This window comes from Hypanus sabinus, unplaced genomic scaffold, assembly GCF_030144855.1.
Source record: "Hypanus sabinus isolate sHypSab1 unplaced genomic scaffold, sHypSab1.hap1 scaffold_488, whole genome shotgun sequence".
Taxonomy (NCBI): domain Eukaryota; kingdom Metazoa; phylum Chordata; class Chondrichthyes; order Myliobatiformes; family Dasyatidae; genus Hypanus; species Hypanus sabinus.
Window position 1 is genome coordinate 89,408 of NW_026781358.1, and position 22,907 is coordinate 112,314.

The window sequence follows — 22,907 nt, forward strand, 5'->3', positions numbered from 1 at the left end:
GAATTCCGAGAATTTTTGACGCGTCATTTCGCCAGTGCAAGGGTCGTGGATTGCAAAGGGTGACTGAAAACGATCGTGTTCCACAATGCCGCACCACATCTACATTGGGACTCACCAATGTACGGGTCGCCATACCGACAGAACCTGTTATGAATGTGTGACGTAGAAGGACAGATTTCCCTGAATGGTGGTTGGTGATGGAGGAAGTATAGATGCTGATGTGGCACTTGTAACGCCTGCAGGGATAAGTGCCAGGATGGAGAGCAGTAGGAAGTCAAGTCAAGTCAAGTTTCTTTATATATATAGCACATTTCAAAACAACACACGTTGACCAAAGTGCTGTTCAGGTCAGACCAAATATCTAATATCGTTAATACAAGAAACACAGACATATCCAACAAGGCAAACAGCTTATGGGCACAAAAGAAACAACAAAATGGCCGAGGCACAAGCCAAAAATCAGCCACATCAGAAGGAGTCAAACGCTAGTGAATAAAAGTAAGCCTTGAGCCTGGAATTAAAAGAGTCGATGAAGGGGGCAGATATGATAGGTAGGGGAATGCTGTTCCACAGTCTAGGGGCTGCAACAAAGGCGCGTGACCCCTGATCTTAAGTTTCGATCGCGGGACAGCCAAGAGCTCCAAGTCGAGGACAACCCTTCTCACATTTAGGGTGATTCTTCGCCCAGGCGCTTCAAACGGTCATTACTACACGCGCTAGGAACTCTGTAGATCAGTTGGAACAACAGTGGGATTCAACATTTTTGGCATCTGGACAACTGCTGTGAGTGAAGTTACCAGGTACTCGCAATTTTACCAGATGTTTGGACGCGAGGCGATGCAGTACCGTAACCTCTGTTTCTGGACTGGCGGGTAGGGTTTTCACAATAAAAGAGGTCTCATGTTTTTCTCTGATATCTGGAAGGAACTGAAAATGACCCATGAACTAGCGGAGGTCGCGGTTACCAAGCAATATTGATGGAATCGAAAGAATTACGATCAGACGGTTAGGTTTTCCCAGCTCATGTCTGGAGACAGAGTCCTCTTGGCTAACCTGGGATGCGTCAGTTGGTTGATCGTTGCACGGGTGGGTCCTGTGGAGGGAGAGTCAGATGCTAAACCTATTAGTTTCCCGGGTGTACCACAGAATGGGAATGGGCCTGTTAAGATTCTCTATCGGAAACGCCTTCAGACTCCTTGACGAGAGGTGCGTTTTGAGCCTGAGACTGACATCGTCCCAACACTCAGTAATAGGACTCTTCGGCGACGTGGGAAATCGAAGGGCAAGCAGCGAAAAGATCTGGGCAGGACCGAACTACTGAATGTGTTACCCATTCAGAGGATGGGCAAAAGGGTATGCTGCCTTTTGCAAACTCCGTGAATACAGTTGAAGAGATTCCCAACTCCACCAACTTTAATGCCGGTGAAATGGCGGGATCTAGCAGTGGCAGATAAGTTTTCGGTTCGAAAATTACGGGAGACTGGACTTGAGAATAACTGGAGCTGAAGCTGAGATGAGCCAAACGACAAGGGGTCCTGAGTTGTCTAGAGGCGATAGTAACAGATAGAGAGACACAACCCGTGTAGACAGAAAAAAAAACTGGGATGCGACCGAAGAACTAGATGATGAGTCTGCAGTTCCCCAGATAGTTTGGACAAGTTCGCACCGGAAAGCTGTGTGTTGTGCTAATCTTCATATTGAGGTATGTAACTGCCATTTTCACCTGGATCAGAAGGACTGCCACAGCGAAATTCCTTTCAAACTCGGGCTTATTCATGAAGGGGGATCAATTATCTAAAAGTCATGGGAAAATGACTCTGTTTAGCTTGTGGGGAGTGTAACTCCCTAGTAAAGGTTTCAGAGCTAACGTTGTAGGTCTTTTGTAGAAACACTGTTTGGGTTTTCAGAGATGAACGATACTGAGGAATGTGAGCCATCCAATCAGTAGGGAAGGCTGGGGATGGATTTTTTTTATTTTTATTTTTATTTTATTTATTATTATTATTTTTGTGCCTGACACCGGTGTGAGCCTTTGGCTTTGATCATCGTGAGATGAAGAGGAAACAGCGGGTCGTAGATTCGATCCCGTGATGACCATGGATCGATGGAGCAAAGTGCGGGAGACTACTCACAATCGACGCATATGACTTATGGGCGAGCTGAGCTCCAAAGTTTGCGTTTTTGTCATTTTAATTATAATTAGTCTTTTGTTTTGCTTTTATCGGATTTAGAAATATTTTATTTAAGTTGATATTTATTTTATACATCCTTTAATTATTTACAATGTGTGGTCTGTAACTTCCTAGCAATGAGCTCTAAGTGACACAGGATTCACAAAATCCAGAGCCTGGCCGGGAGAGATATCTTAATCTCGACCGGTTTGGTGGGAACGGAGTGTGCAATCCTCAGACGTACGCGCCTGGAGAACAACAGTTGTTTCGGTGCTGTGTTGGGTGCCTGGCATCGAGGACTAGCGACCAGGTTTTAGAGACGCCCGGGAAGAAAAGGGTCCTTGCGGATTCTCTAATATTTCCGTGTGGGTATTTCCGATAATCAGGCGACCCGAAGGGAACTCAATATTCTTGGTTGGTACGACAGTAACGAAGCCCAATTTCCCTCGGGGTCAATAAAGTATGTCTGTCTGTCTGTATTCCGTGTGGTGAATCAGAGTTTTACAGATTGGTAATAATGTCACGTGGCTTGACAACTTAATGCCCGGAATAATGCAGGCCAACACATTAAAAGTTTTCATAACCGCACAATTAACATAGGAGGAAAGCTTAAGGAATTTGTGGGCTTCCAAAGCACGAAGATCAAATCCCGCCCGTTTTCCTATATTGTGACTGATTTCTGCCATCTGTACTCTGTAATCCAGCTTGACCTTTCATTCCGTAGTACCTCACATTTTCCCGGATGGAACTCCATTTCCCATTTCTTAGCCCAGTTTTGCAACGTGCCAGTGTCTGGTTATAACTTAGGAACACGTTCTACGCTATTCGTAACACCACCAACCTTCCTATTATTTATTGATTTATTATTTGTTTAATTAAGCATACTGCGGAAACAGCTCTTTCAGGCACAGTGAGTCACGGCACCCAGCAACCCCGATTTAATTCTAGCCTCGTCGCTCGGTAATCTGTAATGACCAGGTAATCTACTCTATTTAAATTTGGCCGGGGAATGGAGACCCAGAGTGCACACAGACTCCTTCCAGAGGAAGCCGTCATTGAATGAAGAATTCCAATGCCCCGAGCTGGAGCAGCTAAGCCACGTGGTTCCCCATCCTGCTACTTAGCAACCCAGCTATCCACTTCCTCTTCAAAGTCATTTACAAAAATCACAAATAGCTCCATAACAGATTTGTTGGAAATGCTCCATCTATAACCAGTAGGTGCCTCAGGGGCAGAATAATTACAAATCGAATCAGCCATGCTTTGATACATCCCAGGCCTTGGGACATTCTGAATGGGTCTGTGACGGGGACTCTTGTCAGGCTCCTCAGACAATTGCATATACCCAGCATTCACAGCTGAAATTGCTTTGCCACCTCCTCAAAGAAAATCAAGTTGTCCGTAAGGCACGACTTACCCACAGAAAGCCATAGAATTGCCCTAATTTTCTTTCAGCGACAACTCAACAATTCAGTCCCGAAGAATTATCTCCAATAATTTAGGCTCCATTAATGCATGTGTCGCTGTTTCAGAATTTCGACTATCATTCCTATTGCCTATTGATCAAGTGTACGCTTAGATTTTACCCGCTTCAGATGAACTGGATTGACTCTACGGAACAACAAATCAGGAGTAAACCCTTGAATGAAGGACGTCAGTTGAGCGTCATATCGAGCAAGTAATGTCTGAATACAAATCCTTGCATGTCTCAGGCTTTATTTCAAGCAACAATACTATCGTGCGAATGGTGGGCTGACGCCAGAGAAACATTTTAGTAAGAACAGGCAGTATGCTGGAGGAGCTCAGCAGAACCTTTGAAAACAGTAATTAGTCGTTTCGGGTCGACACCCTTCATCGGGACTCTGATTTTGTGTGTGTGTTGTTTTGTATTACGAGCATCAGCAGATATTATCGAGTTTGATTTGTAACCCAGCTGATCACATTGTTTACCTTCACCAAAGTATAAACAGAAAATAGGAAGCATCGAGGCAACTGAATGGTAGCGACTTACAGGAATTATTTTTAACATTTCATCGTTTCAAAATCGGATTCAATAGGTACTTCACCGCATTCTTTAGTTCCTCACGGAATTTGCTCTGAGTCAGGGCGTAAATGCAAGTATTGGTGCAGGAACTGAGAACCTGAAGCATTGCTGCTGTATATACTGTGATGTAACGGGGATCTGTGACAGAATAAACAAAACTCTTTGAACTCCGTTCGTAGATATAAAACACCACCTGCGTCAAGCACAACGATATGAAACTACCGGTTATGCTGAAGAGCAAAACGATGGATTTCCGTCGGTTCTCCATCACCCGGTCATTTTCTTTCTCTCCACTCTTTTGTCCCCGGAGCCCCCTACGAGCTCGACTGGCCGCTAGAATCCGCCTGACAGTCAGAATATTGAACAGCAAAATCAGAAAGAATGGTACACAAGGGGTTAAAATGCGGTGAAACATCGTAAACGCCGCCCATGAGGGAGATGTATAGAAGCTCGGTTTCCTAACACAGTACCAGGGAACACCATCAACTATTACAGAAGGCTTGTATATAAATCCCCAGGGGACACTCTCCAAACAGGCCAGCACACTCACTGTCCCGATAACCACAGCCGCCGTTCTCTCGGTGCAATATTTTGCTTTCAGCTTCTGACAGCAAATTGCCACAAACCGATCGATTGTGAAGGCGACAGTCAGCCAGACGGAAATCGCAGTGCTCGCAAAAACCAGCCATTCATGGAGGCTGCACACAGGAGTGATGGCCAGGAATGAATCGGGAAAATAACTCCAAGCTGTCCACCTCAGCAGCGGATCAGAGATAACGACCAGGAGATCGGCCGCGGCCATTCCCACCAGGTAGCGAGTGACACAGTTGGAGAGACCGCACTTTCCCCGCGACAGAATGACAATCGCCACCAAGTTCGCTGGAAGAGAAACAGTGAACAGCAAGTTGAGAAGATACTGAGCAGAGGAGAATATTAATGACTGAAATGTGAAGTGACAGCTCAGCTAAAGCTGAGTACCGAACTCCTCAGAGTCATTAATGGATGGAACGTTCTCGAACCGCGCCTTCCGCGTCTCGTGCGTATGACGTGAACAAATCCGCGTGCTGCTGGTGGGATTCTTCCATATGACAATCATCAATTACCATGGCGCTCCCCGTCCGCGACAGAACAGCCGAAGGACGGAACAAAAAACAGGAAGTGCTGGAAACATTCATCTAGACAAAACGGAACATGTGGAGAAAAACAAAGTGTCTCGCCTTAGAACTGTTCTCAGGGAGGCCTACGGCACGTGTGGTAACGTTTCCCTTTCTATCTAAGCAGCTTGGGGCTCAGTGCTTCCAGCATTTCTTGTGTTTATTTTCAATCCCAGCATTTACCAACTGACTGACTTTACAACAGAACATTGACTGATTCCAGCAAACACCGCGCAGTGTGAGACCATCTCACAGACAGACATGAAACATCCACTCAATCCATTTGTAGGACGCTGAAATTCCACATCCAACAGTAAATTCGGTGCCGTAGTCCGATGTCTGCAACAGTGTTTGATGTCAGTATGATAGAATACATTTCAGGGTGGTGATATCATTAACACGTTGGTTGTGACAATGGACTCTGCAACGACAACATGGTGTTGTTCGCCAACTGCTTCACATTCAGTCATTGCGGACACATTTATCAAAAATACACACGTTTCATGCTGCAACACGGAACTACTCACATTTACTCAATTGTCACTACCAGTTCTGGTTTGATTGTTACACCTAATTCAGACAACCGCTGACATACAAATGCAGACAGTCAATTAGTAAACTCTCCACGTGCTGTAACAGCGCAATATTTGCAAAGGAAATGTTGCTGTTAAAAACCAAAAGCACAGAGACCCGAACATCACATTATTGATCACAAATAGCTGCAGAACGCGGTCTGATCTATTGAATCCCACAAATGTTGGCGGATTCGCTGAATTCCTGTTTTTAGATCCAAATCCCGAAATCCACATTCCAGGTTTCCATTTCATTCCCGAAACGCGGAATACAGGGACTGGGCGGATGGCAATAGAAAACAGAGAGAAAAACAATCACAATATGGAATTTAACTACATTTACCAACAACGGCAGCTGACACCTCAGCTTACCGAGAATTCCAAAGGCTGAAATGAAGGGATAATAAACATCTTGTATCCGCCAGATGACCCGATTACCCATCTAACTGTGAATCCGTGACTGCTGTTGGTCCAGAATTCACAGCTCTGGCGAACACTCTGAGCCGATTCATTCCAAACAAGCCTACTTTATAGAGAGGATCGGTCCCCAGCGATACCGCTATACCTCTGATTAACTTTTTTAGTTACACTTAGTAGAACAAACACTTTAATTCGGCACCATTTTCTCCGATGCAAATTCTGGGCTGATTGAAGACAAATACATCAAACACTCTTGGGTATTATCTCAGCATTCTTTCATCCTGGGGAAATGATGCAGGAGCTCGAATAACAAAGAATGAGCTTTGTCTCGGAACAACCACATTTACAGTTTTCAGTGTTTTTGGTGCCTAATTATGCAAACGGAATTCTCCGAAACCGACCGAGCCCTAACTGCTGTACTTGCGGCTGACCATCCTGATCTGCCTTTCAGTCTCTCAAATCCCACGGATTTACAGATAAGCACGGAAATATAACAAACAGAACCTCTGCAGATTTTGGAAATAAAAAGGCAACACAAATAAAGTGCTGGCGGCTTTTTGCTGAGTCCCTCTCATATTTTATATACACACAAACGCACATCCGATTCTGGGAATCGGAAATGAGTCCGAGCTTGTTACAGTTTTCTCTGGTGAGGCGCCCTCTGTGGAAAGAGAAGCAGTGTTAAATATATAGATCAAAACTCGTTAGACGCGTATCAGCAGAAACCTGGAACGGGGGTAAAAAGGGTGAATGAGAGCGCTGGGAAGACTCGCTGTCTTCTCATGTAGGGAAGTGATGAAATAGAAGTTTATAGATAGGACTGATCCTGACACCACTGGGTGGGAGGCGATCATGACAAATGCCACAAAACCTGAACACGGGAGGTTCAATTGTAACGGGGAACGCTGCTTTACAGATGGATGTTGGCAAGTAGAATATAAAGTCCAAAACAGAGTCCGATGATTATGGATGAAAGAGAAGATGCGTCAAGATTCAGAAGAATGTAAAAAATCTTCAGAAAGGCCACTCAGTTAACTTCGTCTGTTTCATCATTCCATCATGGCGGATTAATCACCTCTGTAAACCACATTCCCCTGCCTTTTTCCCTTAACTTCAGATGCTGTTATTAATAAAAACGTAACAATGTTTAACTACGTTTCCATAGTTTCAATTTAAATGGGGCCATTGACAGCACACCAGAGAGTTGCTAGCGCACTTACTTCTTGGAATATCGCAGTGTTACACAGAACCGATATTCTCAGCGCCACGTGGGAGTCAATTCAATAACTAGAGATCAACGGGTGATGCTCCAGAAGCGAAGCCCAGAAATTATATAGAATCGCTAAGTTGTACACGAGAGCTCTGAATAACGGTGTAATAAAGGTACTGGATCGGACAGACAAAGGCAGATGCAGGTCAAATTCTATTACTATTAGATGACTATTACAACTGGCGAGGCTATCACTAACATTGCGTCGCTGAAAGGACATTGGTTCAGTTCTATAAAATTGGAACTTGTGTCGTAACTCAGACATCGATCAGAGTGAATGTTTTTAACTCAGCGCTGGTCAAACATGTGTTCAGAAAAATAATTCAATAAAAAATAAAACATGATAACCATACTGACAACCGTCTACGGGGTGGTATATTATATTGAGGTTGTAAGTGGCCGATTGATTTCGCATGAGACGGCACGTGGTGGAAATGTGAAGTCATCGTTATATTGGTCCATTGGAGTGAAGTTACGCAATGGTGAGCAGTGGTTAGCAAAACCACATTGCTCTTTGAATGGTGGCGGGCGGACGAACGAGACTCACTGCCAGGAACTGTAACATGTTTTATTCTACGGTTCAACCCCTGACTGCGGCTCTTATAGAACAGGGACCAGATATCCTTCTACTACCCCTTTCTCTCCGCTCCCTCTGAGTTACGTGGGGCGGCGTGGGGGGAGGGTTGGGACGGTGGGGAAGGGCTGTGTAGTAGCAGTAACTGAAAAGTATAGCAATTGCTGCTGCAATTGCATTGCTTCCTCAGCACTACCTTCTCCTTCACTTCTCTTCGTATCATCCACAAACTTTGCCACAAAGCCATTAATTCCATTATCCAAATCATTGACAAACAACGTGTATAGTAGCGGTCCTAATTCTGACCCCTGAGGAACACCACTAGTCACTGGTAGCCAACCGGGAAAAAGCCACTTTTATACCCAATCATTGCTTTCTGCCTGTCAGCCTTTCCTCTAAAAGTGCCAGTGTTTTTCCTTGAATGCCATAGGATTTTATCTTGTTACGCAGCCTCATGTGTGGCGCTGTATCAAGGGCCTTCTGACAATCCAAGTAATTGTGTTTCTCCGCCTTTCCATTGTCCACGGCTTTTGCAACTCCCTCGAAGAGCTCAAACAGATTAGGCAGGCAAGGTTTTCCTTGACAGAAACCATGATGACTGTTCTTATTTTGATCATTACTCTGCAATTACTCCGAAACGTCTTCGTTAATAATGGACTGCACCCTTCCCAACCTCTGAGGCTAACTAGCCTATAGTTTATTTACTTTCATCTTCCTCCATTCTTAAAGAGTGCCATGCCAGAATTAAGCAATTTTTTAAAGGTCACTACCAATGCATCTACTATCTCTTCATAAACCTCTCTCAAAACTCTGGAGTATAGTCCATCTGGTTCTGGTGACTTATCCAGCTTAAGCCCTTTCACTTTGCCTGCTCGTTTTCCCTTGCAATTCCAATGGCACTCAGGCCTGATAATCACGGACATGTGGCACACAGCTGGTGCCACAGTGATGTCTAATGCAAAGTACTGATTTATTTCAGCCGCCATTTGTTTGCCCACCATTGCTACCTCAGCATCATCATTTCCCAGTGTTCCAATATCAACTTCCAACCCCCTGTTCTTCTTTATATTACTCGAAAAAAAGCATCCTGTTTTGTACGTTTCCTAGTTTACTCTCACCTTTCATCTTTTCCCTTCTTTTGTTTATTTTTTTTTTGGATGACTTTGGTTGGATTTAAAAAGCGTTCCAATCATCCGAAGTCCCATTCGCTTTTGTTACATTATAAGCCCTTTCCTATTTTTATGTTGTCCTTAAAATCCCTTGTCAAAAACATTTGCCCACCTTTGCCTTCTTCTGTGGGACGTATTTAACGTGCGCCTTTTGAACTATTGCCAGAAACGTCAGCCACCTCTGCTATGCTATGATCCCCGCCAATATCCACCTTCAGCTAAACGAGGTAGGCTCCTCGCTCATGCGTCTGTAATTCCCTGCAATCCCTTGCGATGCTGATACATTGGACCTTTGCTTTTCCTCGGAAACGGCAGTATGAATTCAATCATGCTATGATTACCATATCCCCGAAGGATTCCTTAACATTTATCTCCCTAATATGATCTGGATTATTACACAACATTCAACCTAAGATGGTCTTTCTCCAGTAAATTTAAGCACCGGCTGTTCTAAAAACTCGGTGGCATTCAACAAATTCCCTTTCTTGCGATCAGACACCAAACTGATTTTGTCAGGGCGCTGAAGCAGGGACTCAAATGAAGTCCAAGTGCTGTGCGCATTGTAATATTTAGAGAGTAGGGAATCCGGTGCGGGGGAGTGGGCGGGGGGGGGGGGGGGGGGTGGCGCAACAGAGTTGACACCAAAGTTCAGGCAGAGGTCAAAATATCCAGAGAAATCCAAAATCAGAAACAGGAAACAAACAGAGTAAATATTCAGACCTGTACAGTACAGACACGATCGCTGGACAGGCTCAGGAAAATTCATTGGCGTAATCTAGCAATACAGGACAGAAATAAATTGAGCAATATGCAGAGAGGTAGATGATAGTTGGAGCACAATGAGACACAGATGGCAGCGATGCAGGTACCAATAAGAAACAGATGAGAAAAGGGGTATTCAGAAATACCGGGGTCGGTGTAGAGCAGGAGCGGAGACAGGAGCTGATCGCAATACAAAACCACAGACTAACATCTGGGGAAACACACAAAATGAAAAAGTTCAACTGAGGTTACTGAGTGAATTTCCCAAAGCCCTTGCATATTGAAATCCTCCATCACAAATTTGACATTTCCCTTATTAAATGCTCTTTCGAGCTCTCTTTACGATTTGAACCCCATAGCTTGGTTATTGTTTGGATACCTATATATGGTTCCCATAATGTGGTTTTATTTTACTTAACTCCACCCAGAAAGATTCGAAGTTCTCTGAATCGATGTCACCTTTATCTAGAGATGTAATACCATCCCTCATAGCACCGTCTATGCCTTCCTGCCAGTCCATTCGGTAAAACGTGCATTCTTTTATATTAAGCTCTAAATGTGACCTTCTATCAGCCACGACTCAGTGATGCCAATGACGTCAAACCAACTTAACTCCAACAATTTCAACCACCTTAGAATACTACGTGCATTTAAAAGGAGCACCCTAATTCCTGCACTGTTCTTTCTTTTGAATATTGCCTATGTGATACAATCTGCTTCCTTTTTATTGTCTGCATTTCTTCCCATTCATGGCTTGGCCTTACTTACATTCATAACACCCATCGTCTACCTGTAAACCAGTTGGGTCGTCCACAGTTCTTTCATACTTATTTCCATTTCCTGTCATGTTTGTTTAAATCACTTCAAACAGCTGAAGCAAAACTGGCTGCCAGGATAATGGTCGCGCTCTTTTATAAGGTGTGGCACCATAATCGGTCAAATAGAAGAAGACAATACACTTCTAATGACAAGAACCGGGATATGGAAGGCGATTGGGCAGGTTATATTTTTCCGATAGTCCGAAATTGAGCACTGTTCATTCACTTTGTGGTATATTGCATTTTCATATCCTGCACAGTACTGTCGTCAGAAGACAATATATTTCACATCATAGACTGGTGATATCAAATGTGATTCTGATATTGAGTTTGGGATTTTTCTTCATTGGAGAGTACACAACTGCGGGGTGGTTTATATTCATGACAGGGCATAATTGGGATGAATGCCCTCTTCTTTCACATGGTTCACTACTGTCATTTCAACTTTCGATAGTTCTCATTTTCATACAACCGAAACTAACTCTCTTGTTCCTCTAACTGACGGGATCAACTCGATATTTTTATTGTCGTTAGTGGCACCTTGCCCAGAGCTATACATGTGCTGGGGAGAGTCAGCTCTCCGGGAAGGTGAGACTGAGAGGTCTGAGATTAATCCTTCTTCATGATTGTAGGTATATGTAGTGGCCTTGGAAATCACCGTCTGTGAGAGAGGGCCATGCCTTCCATGCAGGGAAATTAGGAACATCCTTCTCCCAATGTTTTGCTTAAATATTTCCAAAATTCCGATTAAAGTGGACACTGAACTTTTTGACTGGATTAAATTCAAATTCTCATCCTGGAGTTTCAAATTTAGAATATTCATTTTGATATAAAGATCGGAGAGGTATCGCAAATCTCCACGTTGTTGAATCTTGTTTCACCAGTTCTTGTCGACAGTCAGCAAACATACAACCACAGTGTCAAAAAGATCAAAGAAACGTTTTATGCAGCAGTCTTTTGACAGACAACGCTCCCCATTGTGGAGAAGCAAATGCTCAAACTCCTCATCGTTACGCGGGCAAAATTTGGAAATATATTATTTCTTTTGGAAGAGGACAGCGAGGCTTGAGAGGAAGTGCTGCGGCGGCGATTTTCAAATTGTCCAACTGCTTCTCAGATCGGAGTTCTGAGAGGCGGGACTGCGCAGACGCGTGAAGGAGGCCCAGGAAGGAGGCAAGATATATAAAGGAGATACTGAGTGAGGTAGTTCTCTTTTGGAAGAGGACAGCGAGGATTGAGAGGAAATGAGGCGGCGGCCATTTTCAAATTGTCCAATTGCTTCTCAGATCGGAGTTCTGAGAGGCGGGACTGCGCAGGCGCGTGAAGGAGGCCCGGGACGGAGGCAAGATATATAAAGGAGATACTGAGTGAGGTAGTTCTCTTTTGGAAGAGGACAGCGAGGCTTGAGAGGAAGTGCGGCGGCGGCCATTTTCATATTGTCCAATTGCTTCTCAGATCGGAGTTCTGAGAGGCGGGACTGCGCAGGCGCGTGAAGGAGGCCCGGGACGGAGGCAAGATATATAAAGGAGATACTGAGTGAGGTAGTTCTCTTTTGGAAGAGGACAGCGAGGCTTGAGAGGAAGTGCGGCGGCGGCCATTTTCAAATTGTCCAATTGCTTCTCAGATCGGAGTTCTGAGAGGCGGGACTGAGCAGGCGTGTGAAGGAGGCCCGGGAAGGAGGCAAGATATATAAAAGAGATACTGAGTGAGGTAGTTCTCTTTTGGAAGAGGACAGCGAGGCTTGAGAGGAAGGATGGCGGCGGCCATTTTCAAATTGTCCAATTGCTTCTCAGATCGGAGTTCTGAGAGGCGGGACTGCGCAGGCGCGTGAAGGAGGCCCGGGAAGGAGGGAAGATATATAAATAACGCCGCCTTAAGAAGCGGGCAGCTTCGTTTGCCGGCAGCGGAGTGAGCCGGGCGCAGAGTGTAGGGCTTGGGCTCGGAGGGCTTAGGCGGAAGAGGGCACAGTAGGCTTATTTTTTAGTTCTTGTATTTTCATTTATTTGGGAGTATGAGTGTGAGGGCAGCTTGTTGTTCTCGGTGTCGGATGTGGGAGATCCTGGAGTCTCCGAGCCTCCCGGACGTAAACATCTGCGCCAGGTGCGCCGAACTGCAGCTCCTGAGGGACCGAGTTAGGGACCTGGAGCTGCAGCTTGATGACCTTCGCCTGGTCAGGGAGAGTGAGGAGGTGATAGAGAGGAGTTACAGGCAGGTGGTCACTCCGGGACCACGGGAGGCAGATAGGTGGGTTACAGTCAGGAAGGGGAAGAGGCAGGTACTAGAGAGTATCCCAGTGGCTGTAGCCCTTGACAATAAATACTCATGTTGGAGTACTGTTGGGGGGGGGGAACAGCCTACCTGGTGGAAGTGAGAGTGGCCGGGCCTCCGGCACAGAGAACTGCCCTGTAGCTCAGAAGGGTAGGGTCAGAAGAAAGAGGTCCATAGTAATAGGGGACTCAATAGTCAGAGGTTCAGACAGGCGGTTCCGTGGAGGTGATCGGGAGTCCCGGATGGTAATTTGTCTCCCTGGTGTCAGGGTTCGGGACGTTTCTGATCGCGTCCAAGATATCTTGAAGTGGGAGGGTGAAGAGCCAGAGGTCGTGGTACATGTAAGTACCAATGACATAGGAAGGAACGGGGAAGATGTCCTGAAACGAGAGTATAGGGAGTTAGGAAGGCAGTTAAGAAGAAGGACTGCAAAGGTAGTAATCTCGGGATTACTGCCTGTGCCACGCGACAGTGAGAGTAGGAATAGAATTAGGTGGAGGATGAATGCGTGGCTGTGGGATTGGAGCTGGGGGCAGGGATTCAAGTTTCTGGATCTTTGGGACCTCTTCTGGGGCAGGAGTGACCTGTTCAAGAAGGACGGGTTACACTTGAATCGTGGGGGGACCAATATCCTAGCGGGGAGGTTTGCTAGGGCTACAGGGCGGACTTTAAACTAGTAAGATGGGGGGGCAGGAGACTATTTGAGGAGTCTATGGGAGAGGAGGTTAGTTCACCAGTGGAGCAAGTAAACAGACAGTGTGTGAGAGAGGAAAGGTAAGTGATGGAGAAGGGATGCGCTCAGCCCGAAGATGTAGGGGAGAAGAAAGAAAAGGATATTAAATTTGAATGCATTGTTAGGGATGGAAAGAGAGGAGGAGATGGAGAGTATCTTAAATGTATCTATTTTAATGCTAGGAGCATTGTAAGAAAGGTGGATGAGCTTAAAGCGTGGATTATGATGTTGTAGCTATTAGTGAAACATGGTTGCAGGAAGGGTGTGATTGGCAACTAAATATTCCTGGATTTAGTTGCTTCAGGTGTGATAGAGTAGGAGGGGCCAGAGGAGGAGGTATTGCATTGCTTGTCCGAGAAAATCTTACGGCGGTGCTTTGGAAGGATAGATTAGAGAGCTCCTCTAGGGAGGCCATTTGGGTGGAATTGAAGAATGGGAAAGGTGCAGTAACACTGATAGGAGTGTATTATAGGCCACCTAAAGGGGCGCGTGAGTTGGAAGAGCAAATGTGTAAGGAGATAGCAGATATTTGTAGTAAACGCAAGGTGGTGATTGTGGGAGATTTTAATTTTCCACACATAGACTGGGAAGCTCATTCTGTAAAAGGGCTGGATGGTTTAGAGTTTGTGAAATGTGTGCAGGATAGTTTTTTGCAACAATACATAGAAGTACCGACTAGAGATGGGGCAGTGTTGGATCTCCTGTTAGGGAATGCGATAGGTCAGCTGACAGATATATGTGTTGGGAAGCACTTCGGGTCCAGTGATCACAATAGCATTAGCTTCAATATAATTATGGAGAAGGACAGGACTGGAGCTACAGTTGAGATTTTTGATTGGAGAAAGGCTAACTTTGAGGGGATGCGAAGGGATTTAGAGAGAGTGGATTGGGTCAAGTTGTTTTATGGGAAGGATGTAATAGAGAAATGGAGGTCATTTAAGGGTGAAATTATGAGGGTACAGAATCTTTATGTTCCGGTTAGGGTGAAAGGAAAGGTTAAAGGTTTGAGAGCACCATGTTTTCCAGGGATATTAGAAATTTGGTTCAGAAAAAGAGGGATGTCTACAATAGATGTAGGCAGCATGGAGTAAAGGAATTGCTCAAGGAATATAAAGAATGTAAAAGGAATCTTAAGAAAGAGATTAGAAAAGCTAAAAGAAGATACGAGGTTGGTTTGGCCAATAAGGTGAAAGTAAATCCGAAAGGTTTCTACAGTTATATTAAAAGCAAGAGGAGAGTGAGGGATAAAATTGGCCCCTTAGAGAATCAGAGCTATGTGTGGAACCGAAGGAGATGGGAGAGATTTTAAATGATTTCTTCTCTTCGGTATTCACTAAGGAGAAGGATATTGAATTGTCTAAGGTGTGGGAAACAAGTAAGCAAGTTATGGAACCTATGATAATTAAAGAGGTGGAGGTACCGGCGCTTTTAAGAAATTTAAAAGTGGATAAATCTCCGGATCCTGACAGGATATTCCCCAGGACCTTGAGGGAAGTTTGTGTAGAAATAGCAGGAGCTCTGACGGAGATCTTTAATATGTCATTAGAAACGGGGATTGTGCCGGAGGATTGGCGTATTGCTTATGTGGTTCCATTGTTTAAAAAGGGTTCTAGAAGGAAGCCTAGCAATTATAGACCTGTCGGTTTGACATCAGTTGTGGGTAAATTAATGGGAAGTATTCTTAGAGATAGTATTTATAATTATCTGGATAGACGGGATCTGATTAGAAGTAGCCAGCATGGATTTGAGCGTGGAAGGTCATGTTTGACAAACCTTATTGAATTTTTTGAAGAAGTTACGAGGAATGTTGACGAGGGTAAGGCAGTGGATGTAGTCTATATGGACTTCAGCAAAGCCTTTGACAAAGTTCCACATGGAAGGTTAGTTAAGAAGGTTCAGTCGTTAGGTATTAATGCTGGAGTAATAAAATGGATTCAACAGTGGCTAGATGGGAGATGCCAGAGATCGGGATGGAGGCTGGTGACTAGCGGGTGCCTCAGGGATCTGTTTTGGGCCCAATGTTGTTTGTAATATACATAAATGATCTGGATGATGGGGTGGTAAATTGGATTAGTAAGTATGCCGATGATACTAAGGTAGGAGGTGTTGTGGATAATGAGGTGGATTTTCAAAGCTTGCAGGGAGATTTATGCCGGTTAGAAGAATGGGCTGAACGTTGGCAGATGGAGTTTAATGCTGAGAAGTGTGAGATTCTACATTTTGGCAGGAATAATCCAAATAGAACATACAGAGTAAATGGTAGGGCATTGAGGAATGCAGAGGAACAGAGAGATCTAGGAATAACTGTACATAGTTCCCTGAAAGTGGAGTCTCATGTAGATAGGGTGGTGAAGAGGGCTTTTGGAACGCTGGCCTTTATTATTCAAAACATTGAGTACAGAAGTTGGGATGTAATGCTAAAGTTGTACAAGGCATTGGTAAGGCCAAATTTGGAATATTGTGTGCAGTTCTGGTCACCGAATTATAGGAAAGATATCAATAAATTAACGAGATGTTACTAGGATGTTACCTGGGTTTCAGCAATGAAGTTACAGAGAAAGGTTGAACAAGTTAGGTCTGTATTCATTGGAGCGTAGGAGGTTGAGGGGGGATTTGATTGAGGTATTTAAAATTTTGAGAGGGATGGATAGAGTTGACGTGAACAGGCTGTTTCCATTGAGAGTAGGGGAGATTCAAACTAGAGGACATGATTTGAGAATTAGGGGGCAAAAGTTTAAGGGAAACACGAGGGGGTATTTCTTTACTCAAAGAGTGATTGCTGTGTGGAATGAGCTTCCTGTAGAAGTAGTCGAGGCCAGTTCAGTTGTGTCATTTAAGGTAAAATTGGATAGGTATATGGACAGGAAAGGAGTGGAGGGTTATGTGCTGAGTGCGGGTAGGTGGGACTAGGTGAGATTAAGAGTTCGGCACGGACTAGGAGGGCCAGGATGGCCTGTTTCCGTGCTGTGATTGTTATATGGTTATGTGAATAAGCTATAATTTTGTTGGTATAAGATATTACGAGTGTCGTGCTTAGAATGTTTTTCTTTCGTTAAAAAAAAACAGTAAACCAGCATGGGGACCCGTCGTATCCGGTGCTCTATCTGTTGCATAAGAAATCATGTTTCTAATCGGAATACATTTATCTTCAATATACATGCTGAGCTCGTCGAATTTTGCTTCCCCTTTGATATTTGTTTTTACGTTTCTACAAAAGAGTATACTTTCATAAACTTTTATATTTTTGATAAACATTGCATATGCCTTCAGGAATGATTCATCGTCTCTCACAATTGACTCATTCAGTTGTATCTCAAACCATGTTCCTTGTAGTTCTGTGTACAGTACATACTGAATGTCTTCACTCATTTGGTCAATACGACGAATTACTGAGTTATTACTCGGGGGGTATATCTAAAATACTGGCATCCATTTTGAGAACACAGGTGAGCTCTTCTAATAAAGCTGTCAGTATCAATCTTTCACCAAATGCACCAGTTGTACCGCATTTTGCACACTTTGCTATGATTTTGAAACTGTTATAAGAAACAACGAGACCACTATCAAGGTCATTTTGGCTTTCTTCGCAAATGACTTCAGTGTTTTTTTTTTCATCTTCTGGGCATAAGTAATACAATAAGTAACCTTTTCAGGGTATATTTTACAAAAGTGTTCCTGCAAGCTGAAGGTTTCTTGGCTTCTTTTGACAGTACATTATTACACATAGGACGAACGGAGAGTCGCTGTTCAGAGTGGAACGGAATAAAACCATATTTCAGCATTGCATTAGTACATTTTCAGTAGTTTCTGTTTCTTAGCAAGATTGGAATGTAAGGCTTCACCGCCTTCAAGCTCATGAAGAATGGGCCCTTAATATGTACCGATTATTATCGGGGCTAAGGTGAACACAAAAAATGATAACATAAACTGGGGTGTGTATCGGATGTTGACGACTGCAGTCAATTGACTCTTCCCAGTGACACACCCTACTGTACTGCCATGCTGTAAAGCAGCTGGATGGGACAGAGTGTCTGAAATATGTGAAGGATGTTTTGTTAGTCAGTACGTCCAAGTCCCAAAGACAGAATGAGCGATGCTTGATGTGCTATTAGGGAATGAGACAGAAGTTTGAGTACGGGAGCTGTTTGTATTCGGTGATCACAATGTCATTAGTTTCAAAGTAAATATGTAAAGGATATAGGTTGAGATTCGATATTGTTGAAAGGCGAATGTTGTTGTGTTTTGTTATATATTTAATAATTTACGGGACGTTGATGTCGGCGTCGCAAGCTAAGCCAATATTCATTTCCCATCCTTAGCTGACCTTGAAAAGTTGGTGATAAGCTCCCTCCTTCAAGATTCAAGATGGCGGCGCGAAGCAGCTTGTAGCGGCCACTCCGGAGCTGATATGTTATTTGTTTTATTTATTAAGCGGGATGCTCTGCTCAGTCCTAATCTGATGAAAAACGGACGTGAGAGCACGGAGGAACATCTGGAAATCTCCAGGAAGGCCTTCTTCGCTGCTGCTGCTGCTGCTGTGACGTCCGGGTCTCTGCTGGGACAAACAGGGCCCACAGTCCTCGGGGTCGCGTTGCCGGTGGCCGTTGGCGGGGGCGTCTTAATACGCTCTTCAGAAGATGGTGATCGGAGAAGCTGTACCGGAGGAGATGGTTTGAGGGTCGGAGGTTCGATGAATCGAGAGTCGGCTGTGGTCGGGGCGCTTTCACCGTGTGCTGTGTCTGCGAGGGTGAGTCGGACGGCGCCGTGGAAGTCCATAGCGGGGGGTATTCTCTTCTGCCGCCTGCGTAGGGTGACGAGTCCATTGAGACCCTGGGGACTTGAGGAAACTGTGTGGTGGTTTCTTTCGAACTTATAGTCTTTTAACATCTTTGGACTATTTTTACTGTGCCAATGGGCTATTTTTCATCAATTGTACTATTATTTGCACTGTTGTAACTATATGTTGTAACTATGTAGTTTTGTGCAGGTCTTGTAACTTTAGTTTTTGGTCTTGTTTTGTCTGGTGGATACGGAGCTCCTTTCAGGGGAACGCACTAAGACGATAGCGCGATATTAATACGCAGCAGCCTCTCCGGAATCTGGATTGGGGATTATCAAATGTTATGTGGATTTTCTGGTGTAGTCTGTATTGTAACGCGTTTTTATGATATCATTCTGGAGGAACATTGTCTCATTTTTTAACTGCATTACATTTGTGGTTTCTAAATGACAATAAACTGAATCTGAATCTGAATCCTTGGACCGCTTCAGTCCCTGAGGTGTAGGTATACCCACCATGTTGCTAGGGAGGGAATTTCACGTTTTACCCCCAGCGACAACGAAGTAACGCGACATGTTTTCATGCTCCTGGGACTAGAGGGTGCTGCCTTAAAAACTTCGGTGTGCTGTTCTATTTCATCTTGTAGATAGAACACACTGCTGCAACTGGTCGTGAATGGTGGAAGGATCTGATGCTTCTGGAAGGGGTACGAATCAGGTGGTCTGCCTTGTGTTGGAAGGCGCCAAGCTTCCTGAGTGTTGATGCAGCTGCACTCAACCAAACGAGTGGCGACTATTCCATTGCACACCTTATCTCAGCCTTGTATATGATGGCCAGGCTTAAGGGAGCAAGGACGTGAGTTACGCACCACAGGATTCTTAGCCTTGGACCTGCTCGCGCGGCCACGGTGCTAATATGACGAGGACAGTTCAGTTTCCTGTCAATGGTAAGGCACAAGATTTTGATCGTAGGGGATTCAGTGATGAGAATGCCACTGAATGTCAAATTACGAAGGTTAGCGCCTCTCTTGTTCGGGATAGTCATTGCTTGGCACTTACGTGGTTCAAATAACAACACAAGTACATATATTTTCCAGGTTCGACTCCATTTCGGAATGAACTACTTCACTTTCTGCGGAGCACAAATGGCGCAGAACATTGTGCAGTCACCTGCGCACATCCCCACTTCTGACATGAAGATGGACGGATGACGCACCTGGAGTCGGTTGGTCCGAGAGCACTTCCCTGAGAAACTCCTGCAAAGAGGTCCTGAGGGTAAGGTGACTGACATCCTACCACCACTACCATCTTCTCTGAGTCAGGCACGATTCCTACCAGCGGTGGATACTTCCCCTAATTCCCATTGACGCCATTTTCGATAGGGAACCTCGATTAAATGCTGCCTTGAACTCGAGGGCTATCACTTTTACCCCACCTCTGGTATTTAGCTCTTTGGTCCATGGTTTAATCGAGGAGTGATGCGGTCAGGACGTGAGTAGACTTGGCGAAAACTGTGCTGGGCACCCATAAACAGTTTATTGCTGACTTCGTAAAGCTTGAAAACACTATTGATGACCCCTTCCATGACTTTGCTGTTGATGAACTGTAGACTGATAACTCGGTGACTGGCTGGGTTGGCCGTAATATTTCTTGTGCACAGGCCATACTTCGGTAAATTTCCAACTGACGGGTAGAAGCCGCTGCTGCAGCTGCACTGGAACTACCTGGGTAGTGGCGCGGCAAGTTCTGGGGCACAGGTCTTCAGGACTATTGCCGGGAATTTGTCTGGGACCATAGGGTTTGCTGTATCCAGTGCTCTCAAACGTTTGTTTATGTCTACTGGAGTTTATCGGATTGGCCTGTATACTGACATCTGGGATGCTGGGGACTTCTGGAGGAGGCCGAGCTGGATCATCTACTCTGCCGTTCTGACTGAAGATTGTTGCAACTACCCTAGTCTTACCTTTTTCCCAGATGTGCTGGGCTCAAATTGTCATTGAGGATGGGGGTATTTGCGCAGCCTCCTCCTCCTGTGAGATGTTTGATTGTCTACCACTATTCACGGCTGGATGAGGCTGGTCTATGGAGCCTAGACCTGATCGACTGTTTCTGGAGCCACCTAGCTCGGTCTATCATTGCAGCTTAGGGTGTTTGGCATGCAAGTAGTCCTGTATTCCGGCATCACCGTCTCATGCTGCGGTATGTTCGGTAATTTCTCAGCATGCCCTCCTGCACTCTTCATTGAACCATGATTGACCCACCTGGCCTGGTGGTAACGTCAGACTGGGGAATATGCCGGGCCACCGGTATACAGATTACAGTTGATTGCAATTCTCCTGCTGATGAAAAGACGTTAAGATGTAAAAAAAAAAGTTGCATAGCAGTTATAGACAACTGGGTAAAAAGGAGCAGATGTAGGCTGTAGGCAATGCAATTAAATAAATCAGCAGAACACAAAGAAGGGATACGGTTCCCCCAACAAAAAAGATCAAGGAGAATCCTGAGGGATTCGACCGAGATGATTAGAGCAAAAGGATTGCATGCAATAAAATTCCTCCTGTGAAACGTCAAACTGGTAATGCATGAGCGGAGCCAAAAAGGCTGCAGGATATTATAAATCGTTTACCCAGGAGACGTACACCACGTCTGTAGAAGAGAAGCAAATGGGCATCAACTGCGTTGACACGATGCAAATTATAGTTGACAGCGACCGGAGTGTTACCAGAGGATTGGAGGAAATTCAATGTTGTGCAGATACTTTTGGAATTCTCTGTACATAAAGAATGAAATTACAGTGTGGCTTTTGACATCAGTAGTGGGGGTGTGTAAGCATTTGTATATACGTGGACTGATTAAAGATGTCAGCGTGGCCCCGTGCATGGTAGTTCTGATCTAACCAAACTGTATTGAGTTTATTGAGTACTTTGGCTGGAAACTGGATGAAAGCAAGGAAGTGGCTGTCGACTACATTGACTTTAGAAAGGCATTTGACAAGGTCCCGCATGGGAGGATTGTCAAGAAAATTTATTCTTACGGCATTCAAAATAAGGTGGTAAATTAGACTGGACATTGGCTTACTGGGAGACGTTAATGTGGTCAGCCAGATCAGCAAATCTGCGGATGACAGCATGATTGAGAGCTCAGTGGACAGCGACGAAAGACATGATGGCTTGCATAGGTTCAGATGGGAACTTGGGCTGAAGGACGGCAGGCGGAATTTATTGCAGGAAACTGCGAGCTGCAGTTGTTCTGTCGGATTGACCTAGAAGGACAGTAAGGAGTATGGAGGAACACACGGTTCTGTGAATACTGGTCCATAATTCGCGGACGTAGCGTCACAGTTAGAATCAGTCGTAAATAAAGCTTCTAGCACGTTAGCATTGAGTTATATAACCACTCATTACAGCAATCGCAGTGTTATGTTCAGTTTTAAAATCCATTTCTGAGGCATAACTTGGAGAATTGTCTGCTGTTCATTTTACCTACTTACAGGAAGTTAAACTGAATACAGAGAAAATTTATAGAGAGTTTATCACGTCATGAGGACCTCATTTGCCGGGAAAGGGAGAATAGCTTAGGACTTTACCGTTTAGAATAAAGAAGGGTGGAAGGAGATTTGACTGAAGTATACATAATTATAAGGTGTAGAGACATGATAAATGGAAGACAGCTTTTTCCACTGATGTTGGGTGGGACTATTACCAGAGGTCGTGGGTTAAGAGAGAGCGCTGAGAAATTTAAAGTGAACACAAGTGAAAAGTTCTTTATTCAGCGAGTGGTGAGAGTGAAACCCTTGAATGCAATTTTGCCCATTCATCAGCCATTCATTGCTTGGGTTCTCAATACACATCGCATCTCTTTGTTAAGCAATTACCGCATCTTCTGCACTATTACGCCGGTTCACATCCCCGTGACAAATTAACAACTCCAGCCATGCTGCCCGCAATGATATTGGAACCCTCGTGTTCACCTTTCTATTGGTCGTCCCCTCCCCAGAATCACCTCAGCAATCTCGACTACAATCTCATTCAAAATCGTTAATGTGGATGAGCAACGACAACGAATCGCCCCTGTGTTCAGTAACCCCAGAGATAATCAACACCCTTCAGAGATTGTCATTCTGCCATCAATGGTCGCATAACCAGGACTTATGATATACGCTAGCGGCTCATA